This window comes from Pyxicephalus adspersus, chromosome 11 (genome assembly GCF_032062135.1).
Source record: "Pyxicephalus adspersus chromosome 11, UCB_Pads_2.0, whole genome shotgun sequence".
Lineage (NCBI taxonomy): Eukaryota > Metazoa > Chordata > Amphibia > Anura > Pyxicephalidae > Pyxicephalus > Pyxicephalus adspersus.
Window position 1 is genome coordinate 13826007 of NC_092868.1, and position 21913 is coordinate 13847919.

At 37.8% G+C, this 21913-nt stretch overlaps 1 long non-coding RNA gene across 1 annotated transcript; it reads left to right on the top strand.

Moving 5' to 3' along the window:
- The first annotated feature begins 4548 nt into the window (after positions 1-4548).
- Positions 4549-10283, top strand: LOC140340984 (uncharacterized). Its single transcript, XR_011922777.1, has 2 exons — positions 4549-4685; positions 10024-10283. It is a non-coding gene; the product is annotated as an uncharacterized lncRNA (long non-coding RNA).
- Positions 10284-21913: the final 11630 nt, after the last annotated feature.

Sequence of the window (21913 nt, forward strand, 5' to 3'; positions counted from 1 at the left end):
TGAATATACAATACTTAGAACCTTGAAGCAGATGAGCTACAGCAGCAGAGAACCACTCCTGTTATCAACAGATAGGCCCCGGAGGCTACAGTTCACACAGGCATACCAAAATTGGGCAAGAGAAGACTGTAAAAAACGTTGCCTGGTCTGATGAGTCTCAATGTCGTCTGCAACATTGAGTTTGTATGGTCAGAATTTGACAAAAACAAATTGGATCTATCCTGCCTATCAACAGTTCAGGCTGGTGGTGTTTGTGTAAGGGTGTGGGGGATATTTTATTGGCAAACTTTTGTCCCATTAGTGACAATGAAGCATGATTTTAAATGTCAAACTTACCTTAGTATTGTTGCTGACCATGTCCATCCCTTTATGGCTACAGTGTACCCATCTTCTCATGGCTACTTCCTGAAGAAAATAGTAGCTAGAAAGCCAAGGGAAATCTTGTTTCTATTGGTTAGCGGTTGCCAAGCCTATGTATAGTATGTCAAAAATAGAGAAAAATATGGCTTTTGTGGCAACAATAAAAGTGATTTTACTTGTATCATTCAGTTAGAGCATTTTAGGCTAGACAGTACCTAACTGCACCAAGTACCGATATACAAAGATAGTGTGATGTATTAGCATACTGTAATACCAATCCAAATTATAAAATTGGATTATATCATAAATCATAAGGCTACCCTTTTTTTTCAATGCGTTTCGCTATTTAGCTTCTTTAGGGGATTCATGGAGACTTATACTGGTTAACAAAATATAGAAAAAGGATATTTACAATGTGGTTTCAGTGCAACTGTCACAGATCCCTGCAGGTCCAGGGGATCTGTGCCTCCTTCGGTGCCACCCACCTCTCACTCCCCTGCTGCCATCACCAGGTTTGCTAAGGCATTATCTCCACAGCTCACTTCCTGGTCCAGGTCATGTGACTCCCAGTCAGCTGCTCAACTACCTCAGAAGACTAGAGTGTTTCGCAGACACGCTCCTCCTTCTGGTGGAGTTGTTAACACCACCAACCTTAAGCCTCCAGGACCTGGAGGTAGGATAGGTGGTAGGATAGGATGCAGCAGGTCACATGGCTTCATTCATCACATGGCCTGCCTTTAAAAGGAAGTGAAGGGCAACAGGAAGTTGCCTGAACAAGGAGTTCCTTTGGCTCTGCTTTCAGGTTCCTGTTTGTTGATTCTCTTGCTTTTGATTCTTTGTGTACCGACCTCGGCTTGACCTTGACTATTTCTGATCACTGCTTGCCCTAACTACCGGACTGACCTCGACTACTCCTGATCGCTGCCTGCCCTGACCTCTGGCTTGCCTGGCTACCCTCTGCTCCGCGCTCTGGTACCATGTCTTGTTCCTGCCTGTCAGCAGTCACCTGCCTCTGCATGCACAGGGGCCATAACCTGGCAGTTGCCTGCAGTGCAAAACCCCCACCTCTAGAGGCTCTAGTGAAGACCAGGTAGCTGCTTAGACTCTGCGCCCTGTGCACGTCTCTACCAACTGAGCTGGAGACACAGAGGGTCCACCGTCTTGCCATGCACCACCATGACAGCAATATTTACAATATAGTTTTGATATAATCATATTATGGAGAGGGCATTTCAAATATGGTATGATCATGTGCTTAAAAATTGACACTATATATAAAGAATTCTTCCATAGTTGTGAATGTAAGAGTAGCTATATTATTCATAATTGTTCGAATATGGATATGGTGTATGGTAGGAATAAGTGGATAGAGAATTCAACTTACTGGATCATAGATCTTTGTTTAGTTGGTAAGGTGATGGTAATGAGGAAAGATGGGTATCAGTCTGAACGATAATGTATAGTATGGTTGAAGATAGGTAGTATATTCCTGTGATCAGTGGTATAAAAATGGTACTGGTAGGATTTAAGGCATACATAAGAATATGTCTAAGTTATAAAGATAAGACATACTAAAGGGATTAGGTTATAAAAAAAATGGATTTCGAAGGTTCATTCTATGGGCCTGATTTATTAAAGCTCTCCAAGGCTGGAGAGAATCCACTTTCATCAGTGAAGCTGGGTGATCCAGCAAACCTGGAATGGATTTCTTCTAAATCATTTGCTATTTGCTAGAAAATGTTTAAAATCCTGGACCAGATCCATTCCAGGTTTGCTGGATCACCCAACTTTACTGATAAAAGTGTATACTCTCCAGCCTTGTAGAGCTTTAATAAATCAGGCCCTATAAGAGAAGTTCTCTCCATTTCTTACTTCCGATTGCTGAGAAAATGGAGAAAAGGCTCTCCTCCATCCCCACCCCTCTGGTTTCTTAATCATGAAAAGGAGTTCACTGGATCCAAATGGTCTCCACAGTCACCAGACCTCAGTCTAATAGAACACACAGCAACTGTGTGATGCTATCATGTCAATAATGAACCAACAACCCTGAAAAATGTTTGCTATGAAAATGCTATGATTCATTTTGGCATTTCTGAAGCAAAAAGTACCAAAAAGTAGTACCTAAAGAAGTTGTGGTCAGTCACAGATTACAGAAAAATCTTGTGGAATTTTGTGTTACCAAACAATGCTTGCACAAAATGACTCTTCAATGAAATGTATTGTGATGCACAATGTAGCATCTTGTGTGATTCTGACATTTGTAAATACAACAAAAAAAAATACCTACATCACAACGTGCAGTACATTTTCTGAGCCAGATGTTATTTCTCTGTGACACAAATCAGATTTCTGCGTTTACCCAATTATTTATGACATCACTATTTACTAACTATAAATTATAACATCAATTACATTATTAATTAACATAATTTCATATCTAACACTAAATCGTATGATACTTACAGTCAGAGCCTAAGACTACATTACAGAAATACAAGACATGAGGTTCATAAAATGGGAAGTGTACTGCTATTTTTCATATGCAATTCAATGAAATGGGTAGATTTTAAAGGATGCTTCTTGGGCAATTAACCGTATAGATTTACCACTTGCAGAGTTTCAGTTGAGTTTAGGTCAAAATAAATAAACCCAACTACTACACCTTAAGGGCCTTTTTAATTATCATTATGCAGTGTGCTGCAACAATGGAGTTCTTTATCTGCATTACTAAAAGTGTCATACAGTGTGGTGTATTGTGGTGCCATTCATTATCAAAGGCATCCCATGTTTTTGTGAATTGGTAGCTGATTTAGGGTAAATGGGCTGCCCCATCACAAAGTAACTCACTGAAACACAACATACAACACCGAAGGTTACGGCGCGTACATTACCATAATTATCTAGGTGTGAATGGACCCTCCATGTTATCTCACTGCTTACCAAAAAAGAAACAGAACCTTCTGTATCACTCTGTTTTGTTACTAATCTTTTATAGACTATTAAAAAATAGGGTGTTGATATATTTGGTAAGAAAAATAATTAATTTGATTTTAGTTAAGGTCATGTCTTTTATTTTTATCAGTTTTATTCATGTAAGTATTTTTTTTTACTTCCTATAATTGGAGGGTACAGCATGATACGCACTAAATGAGTGTCATCCAAAACAATTGATCATGATCTGGCATGTGTACAGCAGTCCCTATACTTCATTCTTCAATCCACCATGGCAGATTGGTGAACGACCAAATGAAGATGATTGCCATGCTTTACAATGGAATGCCATTCGCTCATCCTCCCCTTTCCTTCCTCATGGAACAGAACAGCTCTGTGTGTATAGTGCTTGTTTGTTCTTTCACTGAAAACACGTGCAAGATCCTTTCCAGAGACAGAAACCTGATGTCTGATCCATACATTTATGAGGATTCCCCAACCACAACCAAAGCTAAAATCAAATCAAAGTTCAAGGGCTTTCTTTCACCAATAGTATTTTTTTATCCTGCAGTTCTGATATTTTTAGTTTTTACTCGTCTTAGAAAATTGAACATAGTCATATCACTAGCTGGGCTCAGTTGGTGGAGGGATCAATGGCTTGTGATCAGTAAAGTAAAAAAAATCCTGCTTTAAAATAGGATTCTTGCTGTTCTAGTTGCATACATCTGATTATATTCAATTTCCAGCATCGGACTAGGGGATGCTTTGCTCTGTCTGACTTTGTGCAAAAAATTCTATCGATATGCAATTAGCTAAAAAGGTGTGTAAAATGTAACATGTTAGAAGTGCTGGGAATAAGCCCATTAAAAAAAATTGATGCATGTATTCTAAAGAAGTACTATTTTTGTGTTGCCTTGACATACTCAATAATATTGTTACTTTTTTTTTTCTTTAGATCACAATACTGTTTCCGTCCTGTTTCAAGAAACCATAAACTCTTCTGATATGAGCTACTCAATCAAGCATATCTTTGTCTTGATAACTATTACCACGATCCTTGTACCACCAATAACAGCCTTTGGATATGCCAAGTGCTTTCTGGCCTATGAGAACAGAGAGTATGCTAACTGCATAGGACAAGAAGTTGAGACTTTACGAGAATCTATCCAACATCTTCCAAATCAAACCTTGTGGTTAAATGTGTCATATAATAGTATTACTGTAGTGGAACACAAAGCTTTTTCTCACTTACGTAAAACCTTATGTGTAATCAGCAGAAACTACCTTGAAAGCCAGTGGTGCAGAATGGAGATTGAAATGGCTTGTTCTAAAGTTTTCTACCAAAGAGAAGACGTATTGCTTGTGATTTTTTTGGAAAATATTCCAGATTACAGGTGAAGTATAATCTTATCTTTCATCAATATAAATGTAAAGACCAGACTTTGTACTTCCACTGGGGTATTAAAAAGCTCTGGATATGTCAAACCTTTTTCATTAGTATGCTAAACAGTGGTGTTACTTTGCCTTGTTTGAGGTAGAAAGGTATCTAACTCTTGTCCAGGCACTTTCTGCCGAACCCTGGCCCCTTGGTAATGGAAAAAAGTATTTATTATCAGTTTTTTTATCTGGGGAAGCTATGTGTGTTCCTAAAGGTTTTTTTTTTTAGTTCACCATTTATATATTTTACATGTTCATATGTGAGATTATTACACTCCCAGGTTAGCCACTTTTTTTGTGTTCCCTTTAATTGAGCATTTGTACATTTGTGTTAATACTGTAAAATGCATTTTTCAACATGTGTTAGGAAAATGAAAAAATCAACATTCTCCACTACTTAAATTGCTAAAATAATATTTTGTAACAACCTCTAGGTGGGGATCTTTGCATAACTATCTGGGAAATTCTTTTATCCAGAAGCTAAAATGAAACAATCACAATCCAGCAAAGAAAAGGGATTTATAGTTACACATAAACTGCAGATCAAGTTCAGAGTATGAATCAAAATTGCTAGACAATTGCCACAAAAATAGACTATTCCCATAATACAGAGAAGGGTAATTTTTCAGGTCTGTATGTGTGACAAATAGGCTGCATGACATTCATATTCTAAACATTTTTGCCCCAAAAAGTTTCATAGAACTTTTCTGGACTGGTGGTCCATGTAGAGGAGCCGTTTAGATTAAATATCTTTTGTGGCAGATTGTGTAGGCATGAACACTTTATCAACAACTTGTAACAACTTGCAAATCTTTTTCATTTATTTATCTGTATTTATATAGTACAAATTATATGGTGGAATACAAAGTCGTATCACTAGCTGTTCCTCAAAGGGGTTCACAATCTAATGTCCCTAACATAGTCGGTAACACAGTCAAGGACAATTTTGAGGGAAAGCCAATTAATCTAACTGCATGTTTTTTGGGATGTGGGAGGAAACTGGTGTACCCAGAAGAAACCCACACAAACAGGGACAGAACATACAAACTCCTTGCAGTTAGTGTCTGAGATGACTGAGATTTAAAACAGTGACCTAGTGCTGCAAAGGCCAAAGTGCAAGTGTGCCATGTGTGCTGTATGCCATTCTAAATGTAGATACTAAGGAAAAATTTGGCACTCAAACCAAAGGTTTAAAACAGTATTATACAAAATGTGATAACATGAGACTGATGCCTGGTCAAACTAAATTTCCTATACAAAAATACAACTGTTAGCCATTGACCCTAGCTGAGGACTTTTTAGTCCTCCAGGGCCAGGATCTATACATATCTTTAGCTTTTCTCTGACAGATAATAGTGAATTCAATGAGTTTAACACAAATTTAACAAAGTTTAACAAAGTTAGAAAATCCTGGTCTGTTTGTGCCCCCTGTTGGACAGCCCTGCAGCAGTTCATTTTAATAAAAATATTTTACCTAGCTTGAAATGGAGTATCTTAAGTAAAATCAATAGTTACCTTATAAATATACCCAATCAAAATGCCAGTAAGTCATTTAGAATGTGCAAAATGTATCTAGAGCAGTGTTTCCCAACCAGGAATCTTCTAGAGGTTGCTCAGGGTATCTTGGTTGTCTCTCGGCTCAGTTTAAATGCAATGATATTTTTTGTTATCTGTAAGGGTAACATTCTTTGCACTGGCCAATAGGGATGAGCGAGTGACATTTGTAATTTCAATCTCGCTGCAAATCAGGCCTTTCTCCCTTACCAAACATGTAAGAGAGAGCGGCCTTGTGATTCGCCATGAAGTTGTGTTCTCTCCGAATGAACAAAGGCAAAAGGAGGGGGCGGTAACAGCGACTATTTCAGGCGGGAATCACGGCTGCGAGTGAATCATTTGCAGGATGCACAGCAAGGCCCAGCAGTCAATCAGGAGAGATCTGAGCACAGGCATATATACAGGGAAGGAGGGAGGGGTATGTCATTCAATCTTGTGTTCTGTGTAAAGGATAGAAGCAGGGAGAGACGTGGAATGAGATAGGGACAGCTTAGGAGCCTTCTGTATATCTGTGGTACAGAAGTTCCTCTGCACGTACCCAGGACTGCAGGACTTACTGAGACAGGCTCCATTTGCAGCCATGTCCGCCGATCCCCTACTGCAGCCACAGCGCTTAGCAAGATCCAGCGCCAATAGAGGCTGCCACTGCAGACTCATTTGTGACACTGTGACTAAATGGAACTCCACCCTGGACATGCTCCAGTGTCTGTGTGAGCAAAAGCTAGCCATCAGCCATTACTTGGTCAGCGTGGTGCATGGAGGCAGCGGGGCCCTTGGTACAGCCACACAACTGAGCTATTTTAGCAGTGACCAGTGGCTGCAGATGGAGTCGCTGTGCAAGGTACTGGCCCCCCTTGAGCAGGCCACAAACGTTGTGAGTCGGGAGCGGTCGGGCTGGAACTACGTCATATCCATCATCTTTCTGCTTGATAATACCCTGTGTGGCCTGATGGAAAGTAGAGATGGGAGAGGAGGAGAAAAAATGGGGGAGGAGGATGAGGGTGACATTACAGCCAGCATCGGGAGGAGCAGGAAGGGACACTGGCCAGCATCAGGAGTTTCAAGAGGAGGAGGAGGAAGATGATTATGATGAGGGAGACCATGTTGGGCTGCTGGACAGGACCTGTCAAACCCGCATTTGTGCAGTAATAAGCCTCTCTTGCATTTATGGTTTGAAGAGAAATGCCTCCTTCAGCCTTCTTAGATTATTGGTAATTAGACATGTACCTTCTTTTGTTGGTAGTTAGTAGAGATGTTTGTTCCTATACTGGTGATCAGTTGAACTAACATATATTTGGTTTAGTTCAGGCCTAAGTTTACTTTGAATAACAAAATGCAATAAAATAATGAAGCTGCTGATGCTCCAGACATATATGTAAGCAGTTCAAGCAAATAATCCTTGCCTTAAAGATCTAATAAATTAAGCAGTGTAATGAGAGCCAAATAGACACAATAGGATTAAGTACAGGTACAGTCACACATTGCATAAAACAAAGGAAGGCTGAGTTGGAACACATAGCAGACACAGAATAGGATAACTTGAAAATGTTAAATCTACAAATCCTGTAATTCTATGATTATTGTGTGTGCAAAATTTTGACTTATTTTAAATTCAGATAAATGTCAGTATAACGCAAAGATACTCCAGGTATTGATAGGTATTGAGTAAACAAGGGGCATTTATATTTATAATTTATTAAAGGTTTCTGCAGCTATATGTGGATACCTTAAGGTGTACTCACTTATACTTACTGGCAAAAGTGTTTTTCAAATACCTTAGCACAATAATTATTAAAAAAAACAACTCTTCTATTAAATATTTTTTTCTGCACACTGACGATAGAGAGAGCTGAAATATTATATAAGCTTAACTATAAGGTGAGCATAATTAAAATAGTCAGGCACAACTTTGCCTAAGGCAAGCACCATCAAATATATACAATGCAGTGTATATACTGCAGAGTGCAGAAGTCAAGGGTATGTAATGCACAGAGGGCTTTGGTGTAAAAATAAAGCACACAAAGTGCCAGGTTTAGGGATGCAGAATGCACAGAATGCAGGGGTCAGATGTACCTAATGCATAGTGTGTATGCAGTGTAGGGATCTCCGGGAATTTATAAAGCACAGTTTGCAATGATTTTTGTGAAAGTTTAGTGGGTATCATTTAAAATACTTGACAGTTTTTTGTTTATGAATATATTATATATCTGTGGCATCTTATGGAATAAAACGTATGTTTTTTTTTAATCTTTAGCTATTGTCTGTTTAACTGCCAATAAGACAAAAGAGAAGAGGGAGTTGGTGAGGATTGAAGGCTTAAAATGTAACAGAGCTACTCAGGGATCTCTGGATATATGCACCTGAAACAATTGGTCTAGAAGTTTAAAACCTTTAAAAGGCTTTAAACTATCCGTTATTTTTTTTTACCTTTTATATACCTTGTTGTAAAGCTCTTGTCAGGCACCAGTGTTAACCAGGCACAAATCCCCCAAGCTAACTTGGCACTCCTCACCTATAGTAAGCCTCCATTCAGCCTCGGGAGGCTAGTTGCGCTTTCGCAGCACGAGGTTGCCCCCAGGACTTGGATAAGTGATGGTGTCTGGGAAGGACTGACAAGGGGCCAGGGGGCCACAAGAGCAAGACAGGGGACACAGTGGGAATCCAGACAATTCAGGGTCAGTAACCAAGTGATCCACAAATAAGATAGTAAAGGACAGTCCAGCAGAGGCAAATCCAGGAAACAGAGCCACAGGTAAAACGCAGGTCATTAGTCCACCAAATAAGGTGTCTACGAGTTAAGACAAACAGAGTCCAGGTCAGAAGCAAAGGTCGGTCCAGGCAGCAAACAATCACAAGCAGAGTCAGCAACAGGTAATCCAACAGATAATCACACCACTAGCAGGCTAGACAGGCTAAATGCTACGATGGTCACCTTGTTCCTGGGAAATGACAAGCTATAAAAGACCAGTAGCCATTGGCAGGACAATATCATAGCCAGGAACTATTGTGCTCATTGGCTGCAGCATGTACTCTGAAATCCCCATCAGATGCACACAGTCCTAATTTATGTGCAGGGGATGCTGAAACAGACACACGTACAGCTAAAGTGAAACTAGGGATGCTGCAAGCTGCAGAGCAGAGGACATACAGCTAACTGCTTGATTTCTTTTCTGCTGCAAGCAATGACATCAGAGGGATTGAACAGGGTGTTCTGGACTGGGTTGGCTTACAGTTTGGGAAAATGTACCCCAGCACTGCAATTTAAAGAACTCAAGCATTGTTGACAATGTGGATCTAAACCAAATCATAAAATCTTATATAAACTTTAACATGATCATATCATTCGGATTGTCTATTAAATAAAAATAGTATGTCGTTTTAGGAATTTGTGTTATGGGGTGACAATGCTCTGCCTCTGTCTGCCATACCATCCTGCCTTAATCACCTTGCCATATGTGCCTCAAAGAATCTTTGCTGATGCACAATTATTATTATTACCTAAATGTAATCTTATCTATGCATATAAATTAAAAACTTATTTTATTTTATTTTATTGCAAATCATTCTACATAAATTCTGAATTACAATATCCTACTTCATAGCAGATTGCTTTTCAGAAATGTCATTAGCTATAAAACCAGTAGGACCTTTGTATGTTACAATATACTTATTGTCTTATAAGCTTTTATTGCAAAAGCCAGATATCCTTACAGCCCACTATGTTCTTTAATTTTTCCTTAGACTTTCTGCCTACCACAAGCTAAGAAAGCTGATCAAGCAGAATACATACATTACCTTTCCTGAAGATCCTCAGGGCCATGAATTGTTCTGGTTCAAGCTGCGGAAAGCATTAGACAAGGGGTCGTATGAAGGGGACACTATCCAGCTCTCTGTGGATAACTGATCATGTTCATGATATAAAATGTATTTTTTTTTATACAAAACTGGTATACATATGCTGTAAATATGCTGGTATATTTTAATAAATGATTTTTTTTTCATTGCCCTGTAATGTTCCATGTTTACAACTAATTAAAGGGAATCCAAAAGATGAACACATCTTCCAAGTATAAAGCAGAATCTGGCACGTGCCCTAGGCTTGAAGTCAAAGATTTATGTTTATGAAGATAAAACGTTACATGTGAATAAGCTATAAAAATCTTAAAGTTAAAGTGAATTAAAGCACTGACATTTCTGGTGTGTCAAAGTTCCTAAGCAGTGGCAACACTATGCCAAAAACATCTGCAGTGCACAACCCAAGGCACTGTGCCTCTGAATAATATTCTCAGGGGATTTAAATTGATTTGTTCATGTGCTTACCGTGCAAATCACTCTTACTGTTAAATAGGAAACAAAGCCTTGCCTCTACTAAGTGCTTGGTAAGTAATGAAGAAGGACCAGCTGCAGGGAGACCACAGCCAATACCAGCTAGTTCTTTGCCCTTTGTATGCATTTTTTTTTAATTTTTTTAAAAATCATTTTTAGTGTTCAGTTCATCTTTAAGTATTTTTGAGGTTTTTGGCAATGCATTTTCCTGCTCTTTCACCAGTGCCTGCATTTTTGCCAGCTGGATAATTTGGTAATTTGGGTTATCTGGCCAGATTAATCAACTACTACCGTACATTTCTATCTCTAGCTTTCTACTTCACATTGTTTTTTATTTTTTTTTTTGTTTTACCTAATAATTCTTAACCAATTTACAATCACACATCTACAATGGACTGTCCAGTATGTCCCACAAATAATGCATTGTGATATGTGGGGGGAAATGGATCATTGCATCATACAGGACAGGATTATTAAATGTAAAAAAAGTTTTCTTCAGGGTGTAGGACAAGAAAACTTAGCTTGTCTTCAGCAGTAAATCATAACATAAAATCACCAGCAAAACACAGCTAATGATAGTCCCAAACTTCGCAACAGTCTATACAGGGGTTCTTTTAGCTGTAGTTTCAGCTTTATAGTATTTTTTGCTTTCTTCTGGGTCCTCTATGTCCATAGGGTTTTATATCTGGGATATGATTATTTCCCTGGTGGTTGAACTTGATGGACTTGTCTTTGTTCAACCTGACTTACTATGTAACTATGTGATTTCTATAACACTTTCATCTTCCTTAAACTACACAGTACAGACAATTACACAAACTGGATGAAAGATACAGATACAGCTCACTTAAACAACTAATCTTATATTTTGTACATAGTGGTGAGACAACAATGTATATGCTTAGCATTTATGGGGAAGCAGTAATGGAAAAAATTGGGAAATTGCTCTTTGGAACTTAAAGTATAAAGATAGAGGAAGTGAATGGTTAGAGCAGTGTCGAGCGTCAATGGTTGAGCAGCCAGTCCGGTCGTTCATTTCCAACGACTATCCTCGTTCGTCAGCGTCGTTGGTTACTTTTTTTACAAACGATTTTTGGCCAATCGGTCGTTCGTCGTTCGTTCGTCGTTCATTTCCAACGATAAAAATTGGAAGTGTGTACGCATCTTTAAGGTTCCTCAAACTATGGGCAATTGATCTCCAATCACCGCTTAGTAGAGCCATTTTCATTACACTAATGATGTTTTTTGTTCTCTATTGTTATTCTATCCACCACTGTAAGGGCAACATTGTTTCCACTGGCCACCCACTTGGGAGCTTTTTTCCTATTGACCCCAATAAATTGACTTAGAAGGAGTTCCATCAAACTTCACAAATAGTTTTTGTGTTCCTAAGGGTAAAATATTGAGAAAGTTCAGGGTAAATGCTTGACTGAAGAAAACAGTTTTGTTTGTGTTTAAAAATAGAAAGGGTGGGTGAGTACCACCATTTTATTTGAATTTTCATAGATCAGTTTCAGGGCTACTATGCTTTGCAACTTTATATAAATACAGTCCTAACCACCCCTTCCACATCCCCTATGATGTACTCATGATTTCCTTTTTGATAACCTGTTCCCACCCACAGTGTTTAATGATTCCAGGGCTTCCCCCACCCTTTGAAACTTCCTTCCTTACACAATCATTATCACATTTAAACAAACCCCTAAAATCCACCTCTTCATACCCACCCACCCATTTGCCTTGTTTTCTTAACCATTACTAATGAGCCCTAGTTCCTTTCCCCTTCTTACTGTATGCTAGGATCCTCCAGCTCTTTTAAATGTAAGCTCAGCTTGGCAGGGACTTCTTCCCCCATGACATTGATTGTACTTGTTATATATGCAGGTTTTAATTTGTAGCCCCTATGTACTACACAGCTTTACATATTATGTTTAGCTTCATAAATTAAACATAATAGGATCATACATAACATAACATTTGGAACATCATAGAAATTATTTTTTTTTTATTTTGATTAATATAGTGTATTTTTTAACAATGTTAATTTTGATGTATACTTTCTGTAATGTAATTTTTATGCATTTACAATTATAATAGATTAAGGTTACTTTGCTTTCAAAATGTATAACATATTAGCTAAAATTGATGAATTATGTTGTTTTCAATTTCTTTTTATTAAATTTCATACAAAATAAACACATACACAATATTAGGTTATTCAAGGTAAGTAATATTCACAATGTAAATATGTTCCCCCATTACCATATAGGTTCAAAAACATTCTTACTTATATGCATATTTTTAACTCAATAAATTTGTTTCCTTTATCATTTTCCAATTCATAACACATCCTTCACAATATTTGCCTTCATGGAGAAAAAAAAAATATATATACAACAAAATTATTCTAATAAGTTCTTTTTAAAATGGTTTTGTACTTCCTTTTCCATTCTTTCTTCTCCTTGTTTTGTTAATATTACTTAGTGCAAAATCATTTTTAATAAGTGCATCTCGTATAATTTTATATTCCTATATTATAATTTTATATTTTCCTTTCCCTTCTATTATGTTATTCTTTATTAAGAAAAAAAGAAAAAAAAAAAAAAGAAAAAAACTTGAATCGCTTGAATCGTGAATCCCCTTCCCCTGCTTAAATAAAAAAAAAAAACAATTATATTTTAACTAATAACTTCATTGTAATAACTTCCAACTCTTAACAATTGTCCTCCTTACTTCTAGAGAAATGTAATTAGGTGAATGAAAAAAAAAAAAGAGCATTATATACTCTATTTAAGCATGATATAGTCTTTAGGGTTTAGGTTCTCCTCCCACCTTCCTATCTATTGATCCTTTTACCCTACCTTGTCGCAAATTATTATTCTCTCCTCGAATCTACCTGCTATTACACCTAACAACACCAAACAAATATTTATATATATATATATATATATATATATATAATTTTCATCTTGTTCCCCAAAGTCCCTTCCGTTGTTTCATAGGGCCTATCTTGATTTTAAATTTTATATAGACATATAATCACGTCCCATTGCCATAAAAAAATTCTATCCAGGGTCCCCAAATCTTCTGGATTTATTATCATTTTGTATTGCCCTCATTTTCTCATTTACCAAAAACCACATTATTTTTTGTTTAACATGTTCCACTCTGAATGTAGATGATTTCCAGGCCTTTGCCAACACCATCTTTGCTGAATTAAACAGATATGTTACCAAATTAAATTGCCTCTTAGTAAGACCAGCCGGCTGAAGGTTTAATAATGCTTCTTTTGGGCTTCTCACACTCTACCTCTTAGGGTGTATGCTATCTGATATACCTGTGTCCAGTATTTGCTGATCTTAGGACATTCCCACCAGGTGTTATATAACGTACCTCTCTCCTTACACCCTCTAAAGCATCTATCTGTGATTGTCGGTGAAATTCTTGCCATTCGCTCTGGCACCATATACCAGCGCATCATTAATTTATAGTTAGATTCCTGTGCCTGAGTGTTTATACCACAATGCGCTGTTGTCTCCCATATTTGTTCCCACTTTTCTTGCTCTAAAGCACCTCCTATATCTTCTTCCCAATAAGTTATATACCTGGGTTTTTTATCCGTATAAGCTGTTAGAAGCGTATCATATAAAATTGATATTGTTCCTCCAGCCATACTACCTTGTAAGCATTTTTGTTCAAATGTACTTAAACTTACAAGATTATCGCCACCTCTTATTCTAGATTGCACAAAATTCTTTATCTGTAGATATCGAAATATTTCTCCATAGGGTATTCCAAATTTATTTTGAAACGTCTCAAAAGATTTTATACCTTACCTATCCAGGAAGTGATAGATTCTATACACCCCATTTTCTCTCCATAAACAAAATCTTCCCGGGTGCTCAAAGCCTAGTGTAAACAGGGGATTGCCTAAAATCGATGCTACAGGTGTATACGAAGTCTTCAGTCTATATCGCTTTCTACCTTTATCCCAGATCTGCATTGAATGAGAATTATGGGGTTATGAATAACTCCTCATTTAGATGGTGTAACCCATAACATTTTCTCAATCTCTACTTTTGATAGTTCCCCTTTCTCTAAACTATAGTTGTTTTTCTTTTTGTTCATATTAACTTATTAAAGGGGCTATTTGTGCTGCTGTAAAGTATAAATATAATGGCACCGCTATAAATATAGTGGCACCGCTAACCCGCCTCTGGCTTTCTGACGATACAAGATCTTCTTAGAAACTCTGGGCCTCTTAAAGTTCCGAATATATTCTAACATTCTCTGCTGTAATTTAATAAGCATCTTACAAGGAATTCTAATAGGTAAAAGACGTGCCAGGTACAAAAATTTGGGTAACCATGTAATTTTAATCGAGGCGATTCTCCCTAACCATGATATATGGTATCTCTTCCACAAATCCAATAACTTACCAAGTGCCTACAAAGGTCAGCTATATTAGCATCATATAACTTATCATAAGAGGGTGTAATACAAACTCCCAGATATCTCAAGCATTTCTCCTCCCATTTGAATGGAAATGACTCCTGCAATGTTCTTACCAATTCCTTATTCAATGATATATTTAATGCTTTACTTTTAGAATTGTTCACTTGTAAACCAGAGAATTTGACAAGAGGGATAACAAATTTGGCAGAGACACTTGCGGCTTTGTTACACATAACAAAACATCATCTGCAAAGAGACATAGTTTATGATGATATTTTCTAATTGTTACCCCACCTATATCTTGATGATTCCTAATGGCCTGCGCCAATGGCTTTATTGCTAGAGCAAACAGTAAAGGTGAGGGTGGACATCCTTGTCTAGTGGCCCTCCCAATTAAAAAATATGGAGAGCGAAAGCCCAAGTACTGTACAAACGCTTTTGGTGTCGCGTATAATGCTGCCACCCATGAACTAAAGTGTGGGGAAAATCCCCAGTATTTCAATAAATACATTAAATATGGCCAAAGTACAAAGTCAAAATTTTTATATCCAAACTCAAGAACATTACCCGTTGCTTATTTTTCTGTACATAATGCCCCTGATTCATCATTGAAATCCACAATCGCTGGAAGCGCGAACGTACGCGCGGCCAGCGATCGCGGATCACCGCGGTCCGGACTCGAGTATGCGCGTACACCCGCCTCACTACCAGCCGGATGCATGATCGCCAGTAAAAAGCTGTCGGATAAGCGCGGCTCCGTGCGCGAGCTTTTTTCCGTTGCTGAATAGCGCGACCGCGTACGATTCCGGATCGCTAATACGAATGCGCGACCGATAATCCGATTCTGCTTGATGAATCAGGGGCTATGCATCAAGTGCATCATCCTACGAGCATTATCTCCTGCCTGTCTCCTTGGATAAAACCCTGTTTGGTCCAATGAGATTAAATGTTCTATTCCTCGGCTTAACCACGCCACCAACACTGATGCCAGTAGTTTGGCGTATATAATAAAGAGAGAAATAGGTCTATAATTAGACCACACCGTTACGTCTGTGTCCGGTTTTGGTATCATACATACTGCCGCTTCCAACATATTTGGGTCCAGGCCCTCCCCCTTCAATACTCCATTTAAAGTCCAAACCAAATATGTTTTCAGCTCTTCTACATATTTTTTTATAATATCCTGCTGTGAAACCATCTGGTCCAGGTTTTTTGCTCATTTTCAGCAGTTTTAAGGCCCTCTTTATCTCATGTATCTAAGGTTTTTTCAATAAAGTTGGTAGTACTGGCAGAGTTATTCCAGAAAAGAACTGTTTCATCTCTCCCTCATTCATCTCTTGAGATGACTGATAAAAAGATTGCAATCTATCATAAAACTCCTTTACTATATGTTCTGGGTTGCTAGTCAAACCTATTTGCCCAGCTCGTAAACAATATGTTGTAAATTGTATGTCTGAATTTTAAAGTCTATTTGCCATACAAGGGTATGTGGCCTATTTCCATATGTATAATATTTATATTTGGTCCATCTCATCTTTTTTTCTGTTATTATTGTATCACATAGATTTAATTTTAAATTGTGTCTTTATTTGTTCCATACGTCTTCCCAATTCTCGACTCGGTGAGTCTTGGAATTTTGCACTAATAGATTTATACTCTTGTTCCTAAACTGTGTTAGTTACTCCAAATGTCTTTTTTTAAGACATGATGCATTTTGAATAAAGAGTCCTCTAGTTACTGTCTTATGGGCCGCCCACAACACTGCATCTGAGACTCCTGAGTTTGCATTTATATCAAAGTATTCTATCAACTCCTCTCTTATCTGTTGCTTCACTTGTCTAAGTAAGGATTCATTAGGAATCCTATTATAACTAGCAGGCACATGGTATAGAGACGAAAGTACCATTTGTACTGCATTGTGATCAGACCATGGTATAGCTACTATATCACTGGATTTTACCAATGGGAGACTATTAGTTGTTACAAATATATGATCTATGCGGGTCAAAATTTTATGTGCGCGACAATAATGTGTATATTCTCTCTGATCTAGATGCCTTTCTTACCACACATCCACTAACATTTCTGCACGTAATAAATCTCTTAGTGCCCGTGTATTTGATGTATCTTTGTACTGATTTAATAAATTCACTGTACTCCTCTTATCTAGACTGGGTACCAATGGGGTATTCAAATCTCCACATATGATTAGTAAGCCTTGTGCATGCGTATGTACCAGCTGTAACACATGAGCAAAAAATCGTACCTGATTCTCATTTGGTGCATAGTAATTACCTATTGTAACCCTAACGTCATCTAGGTTTCTCACCAACATGAGGTATCTACCCTCAGGATCTTTTAACTGTGAATCTAGTACAAATGGAGTTCCTTTTCTACAGCTTATAAGAAACCCACGTTGTTTATACAAGGAGTTAGCCATATATACCCTAAGGTATGATGCATGATACTTAGGACATGACAAGGAGGATAAATGCGTCTCTTGTAAACATATTATATCTATCTTTTGAGCCCTAAATTATGGAAAAGCCCTCATATGTACAATAGAGAATTGAGACCCTGCACATTTAAAGATACAATAGACACTGTCATTTTAGTGTTAAATAAAAAGCTTCCTTAACTTTTTTTATTTTATCATTTCCCTTTAGCTTTGGAGACACAAATTTCCCATAACTCAAAAAATACAAACAAAAGAAAGAAAAAAAACCACAAAAATATTTCATTCCTGCGAGGGGCTGTACTAGGACGCCCCCCCCCCCCCCCCTAGGAGTGAATACAAGTTTACACATTGCACAACATAACAATACCTCCCTAACTTATTCTTGAATACTATTTTCTTAAATCTAAACTTAAAGTATAATTTTGGTAGGATTAAAATTTTAAGGTTTATGCCCGAGACAATTTAAGTGTGCAGTGATAACGCTAGCAGGAGTCGGAGTCCATTCGTTTTACTATATACTCCTACTTTATATTGTTTCATTCATTATTTTACAGTGGACAAATAATTAGCATTCATCTTAAATCTTCTAAAAATATATATAAAGGCTAAAATGCTAAATAACATTATCCCATCGCTATGACACAGGTGTTCTTGACTTAGGGGAGTATTTCCTTCTACCAAATAACTTTTTAGACGTTGCTGTATTATTTTTGCTAGATGCACTGAAGACCTCTCATTTTTATCTGTGGTTTCACTTTGTGCTGGAAGTGGTAGGCCCGCAGCTTTAAATCATGTTAGTGCTTCGGATGGTGATGTAATAATCTGGGTTTTCCCATTTTCAGTAAAAATTAGCTTAAACAGATGTCCCCAATGATAGCTAATATGTTTCTCCGGCAAAATCTGCAAATAAGACTTTAACTCCTTCCGTTGAATAGTCGCTGGTGCATTGTCAGCAAATATCTGAATGTTTCCTTGAAAAACAATTGGCTCTTAAGCACAGGCTGCCCGCTGATTTAGTTCTTTTGTTTGAAAATGATGGAATTTTTCTAGCACATCCCTTGGCGTTCCCTCCAATCTAGATCTCGTTGGTAAACGGTGTACTCGGTCAAGCTCAAGTCTCTCTATAGAGATATCAGGACTGATTTCCTGGAATAGGCCTGTTACCATTGGAGTTAGATCAATTATAGACTCAGGTATGCCACGTTTGCGCAGGTTAGATCTTCTGGATCTATTTTCCAGATCCTCTAACTTGTGGTTTAATATTTGTATATCATTCTTATATTGCTCTATTTCCTCTTCATGCCCCTCCAAAACTGTTGTAACATCATCCATCCTCCCCTCCAGTTGTATTACACGGTGACCCAGTTCCTGCAACTCCTTTGTAAAATGATCTGGTATTTTCTTTGCTGTTGTATCTAAAGACACCTGTAGCATATTTTGGATTTTCTGCAGGAAACTATCCGGATCACCGGACATTACTTGCATTTTTGCTGGGGAAGTACCCCTTGCTATCAACTCAGATTCACTCTCTCCTACCTCTTCCTTCTCTTCGCGTTCTTGGTTTCCTGGAGTGCCTAACAACGCCATCTTTGCCCCCTCGTGCATTGCTGCCGCTTTACCCTTGCTCATCATGTCCCTCTTGGTCTTGCCTTGAGATCTCCTCCTGTTTCCTGCAGTCCTGCGGAAACCCCTGCCAGCCTCCCAACACTGTCCACTCGTCCACAGCTTAGCTGCTCGTCCCACTCCCAGTGAATCACGGGGCTGACCTGGCACTCTAGCTTACGTAAGACACGCACATGCCCCCCTACTTGCGATACTCTTGTATGGCTTGACCTGAATTTTGTTGTTTGATTTAAAAGGCAGCCATTGCACACCATAAAAACTGGCCCCTTTATAAAACAGGTTACAAATGTATTTAGTCCTGAATTAATAATATTAAGCAGGGGAAAAACAAAATCCAGGAGTCCTGTAACATGGCCTACAATTTCTCCATGCGGAATTCCCCAGGACACTGCAAGCTCCACACTATGGCCTAAATGTTAATATTAGGCTGTACAATACAGGTCTCATTGTAGAGCAACTTTCTAAAGTATAGAAAAGAGAGATAGTGATATCTATTGTAAACCGACAGCTAAGATCAATTCTTGCTGCTTATGATTTGATATGTACAACACCACCAAAATATGATAACAGATAAGACCTGCCAAGTTCCAAATAAATAACCACCTGTTTGATTTGTGTTATTTCCCTGTAAATTTGTATTTTTTTTACCTGTATTGATAGTAATTATTGACTACAAGTATTCTTTCTTTTAGAATTTTGTGTAGAGTAGCTTTACAATTTCCCTTCTATACCAAAATGGGTTATATTTATAAATCAGGGAATCTCACATTCCCTCAAACATTCTCTCATGGGAATCTTCCAGGTCTATGTGTTTCAATTTCAGTAATTGATTGCTATGAGAGAATGTTTAGGAAAATGTCAGATTTCCTTTTTTTTCTAAATAGAGCGCAATGAGTTTAATTTATTATTATTCAAAAATATTAAACGTGTGTAAAAAATAGAATTCTATCTTATATGGATTATTCCAAATGCTTGTTTAGGATTTCCAAAACATGAAATGTAAAACCTGACTGGTTGCTGGTACCAAAAACTGAACTTTTTCTTTTCTTATTTTTCTGATAGGCTGTATAAAAAGGGGCTGCCCTGTTCCCAAAGAAAACTCAGCACAGTTGTGCACCCCCCAAACCTCACCCTGTCTAATTCATTATTTATTAATTACTAATTATTAATTAGCTAATCTCATATTTAAACTTGTAAATATAAAATTATTTAATGTTGGTGATTCAGTTACTGTGTAGCAAGACCAGTTTTAGGTTAGGGAAAACGCAATTACCCAAAGACCCTACCATCTTTATGTCTCCAATTTACTAAATTGAAAGGATGAAAGGATCCTGAAATGGTCTACATTTTGGGCCCCACTTCATATTTGCCCAGGGCCCATTATATTTACAATCACCATGCTGAGTAGAACGTATGTGGCATCCCAATTGTATATAAATAATGGTCCTAAAAGAAAATACATTTCTACGGTGTATGTTGCACTTAGCTAGAATAATCAGTGGTTAACAATTTTTAAAGAGAAACTATACTCAAAAAAACAAAAAAAAAACAAAAAACACTTACCTTCAATCCTGCAGAGCAGACCGATCACTACGGGGTGTCCGGCATCTGGTCCAGTGTCGTCCTGACCTTTGTCCCAGAGCAGGCACTCGGGGCACTGCCATCTTCATCTTCTCTTCCTGGTTCTTCCTACGTCACCTGACCTAGGCTCGACGTAGGATGAAAAAAAATTTGCCTTCTCTTTGAGAAAAAAGCTCCTTCTGCGCATGCCCGAGATGCTCGGGCATGCATAGAAGGAGCGGCAAAGAGCCTCCCGGGATTTCTGACTTAGGTATCTCAGGAGGTTTGTACTCCCATTAATTCTCGACCGCCTAGGCGGCGGAGAATTCTGGGGCAGTGCTGCACCCTTTTTTTTTTTTAAATACCCCTTTATGTAAAGTGAAAATTCTGAGTATAGGTACGCTATGAGTACTTCCCTTACACTGAGAAATGCTATTCTCTGTTTCTTACCTGGTTTTGTCATGTTTTTTTTAGAGTTTCTTGATGGTGAAATCAAAGCAAACTGCTTTTATTTGTTGTTTTGCATTCTATATTTCCACTGTTCAAAACACTTTTATTAGTTACCTTCCACACCTGGACTGGATCATGTTTACCTTAAGTATTTGCTTTTGTTTGTATGCAATAATTTTAGTCAAATAGACATATAAAAGAATGGAAATAATTCATATTATGCTTTATTTCAACTAGCAGACATTCATTTCTATGATACATTCATTATTGATGTTGACTCATTGGTGCTTTAGATGTTGGTGTAGAGCTCTAAGTGCCAAGAACATGTGTGAATCCTGAAGCTCCCCTAAACCACCTTGTTTATTTGTTGCCACTCAACTTTGTATGCTCTATGACCACAGGCTGTATTCTCCGCAATATACAACAAATACAAAATCCAACAGACAAAGCAGGCCTAAGAACTCAGGTTTTTGCCAATAGAAGCCCTAAGTGATAAAAGGTAACTTTATTTTGCAGTGTGTGCCATTGAAATATCTATTCTTGGTGGGCTAACCCTTTAACAGAAGCCCTTCTGCTATTTGTTCAAAAAATTCTAGGGCCTGTTGTCATTGTTTATCTAATGGTATCAATACTTTCTTTGCATTACTGACCTAGGACAATTATGTACAACCCGGTATTCTGGCTTGAGCCCCATTTCCCCCATGTCATGCTATGCTTGTTTCACTCCAACGCCTTGAAAGACAGGTAACCATCACTTTT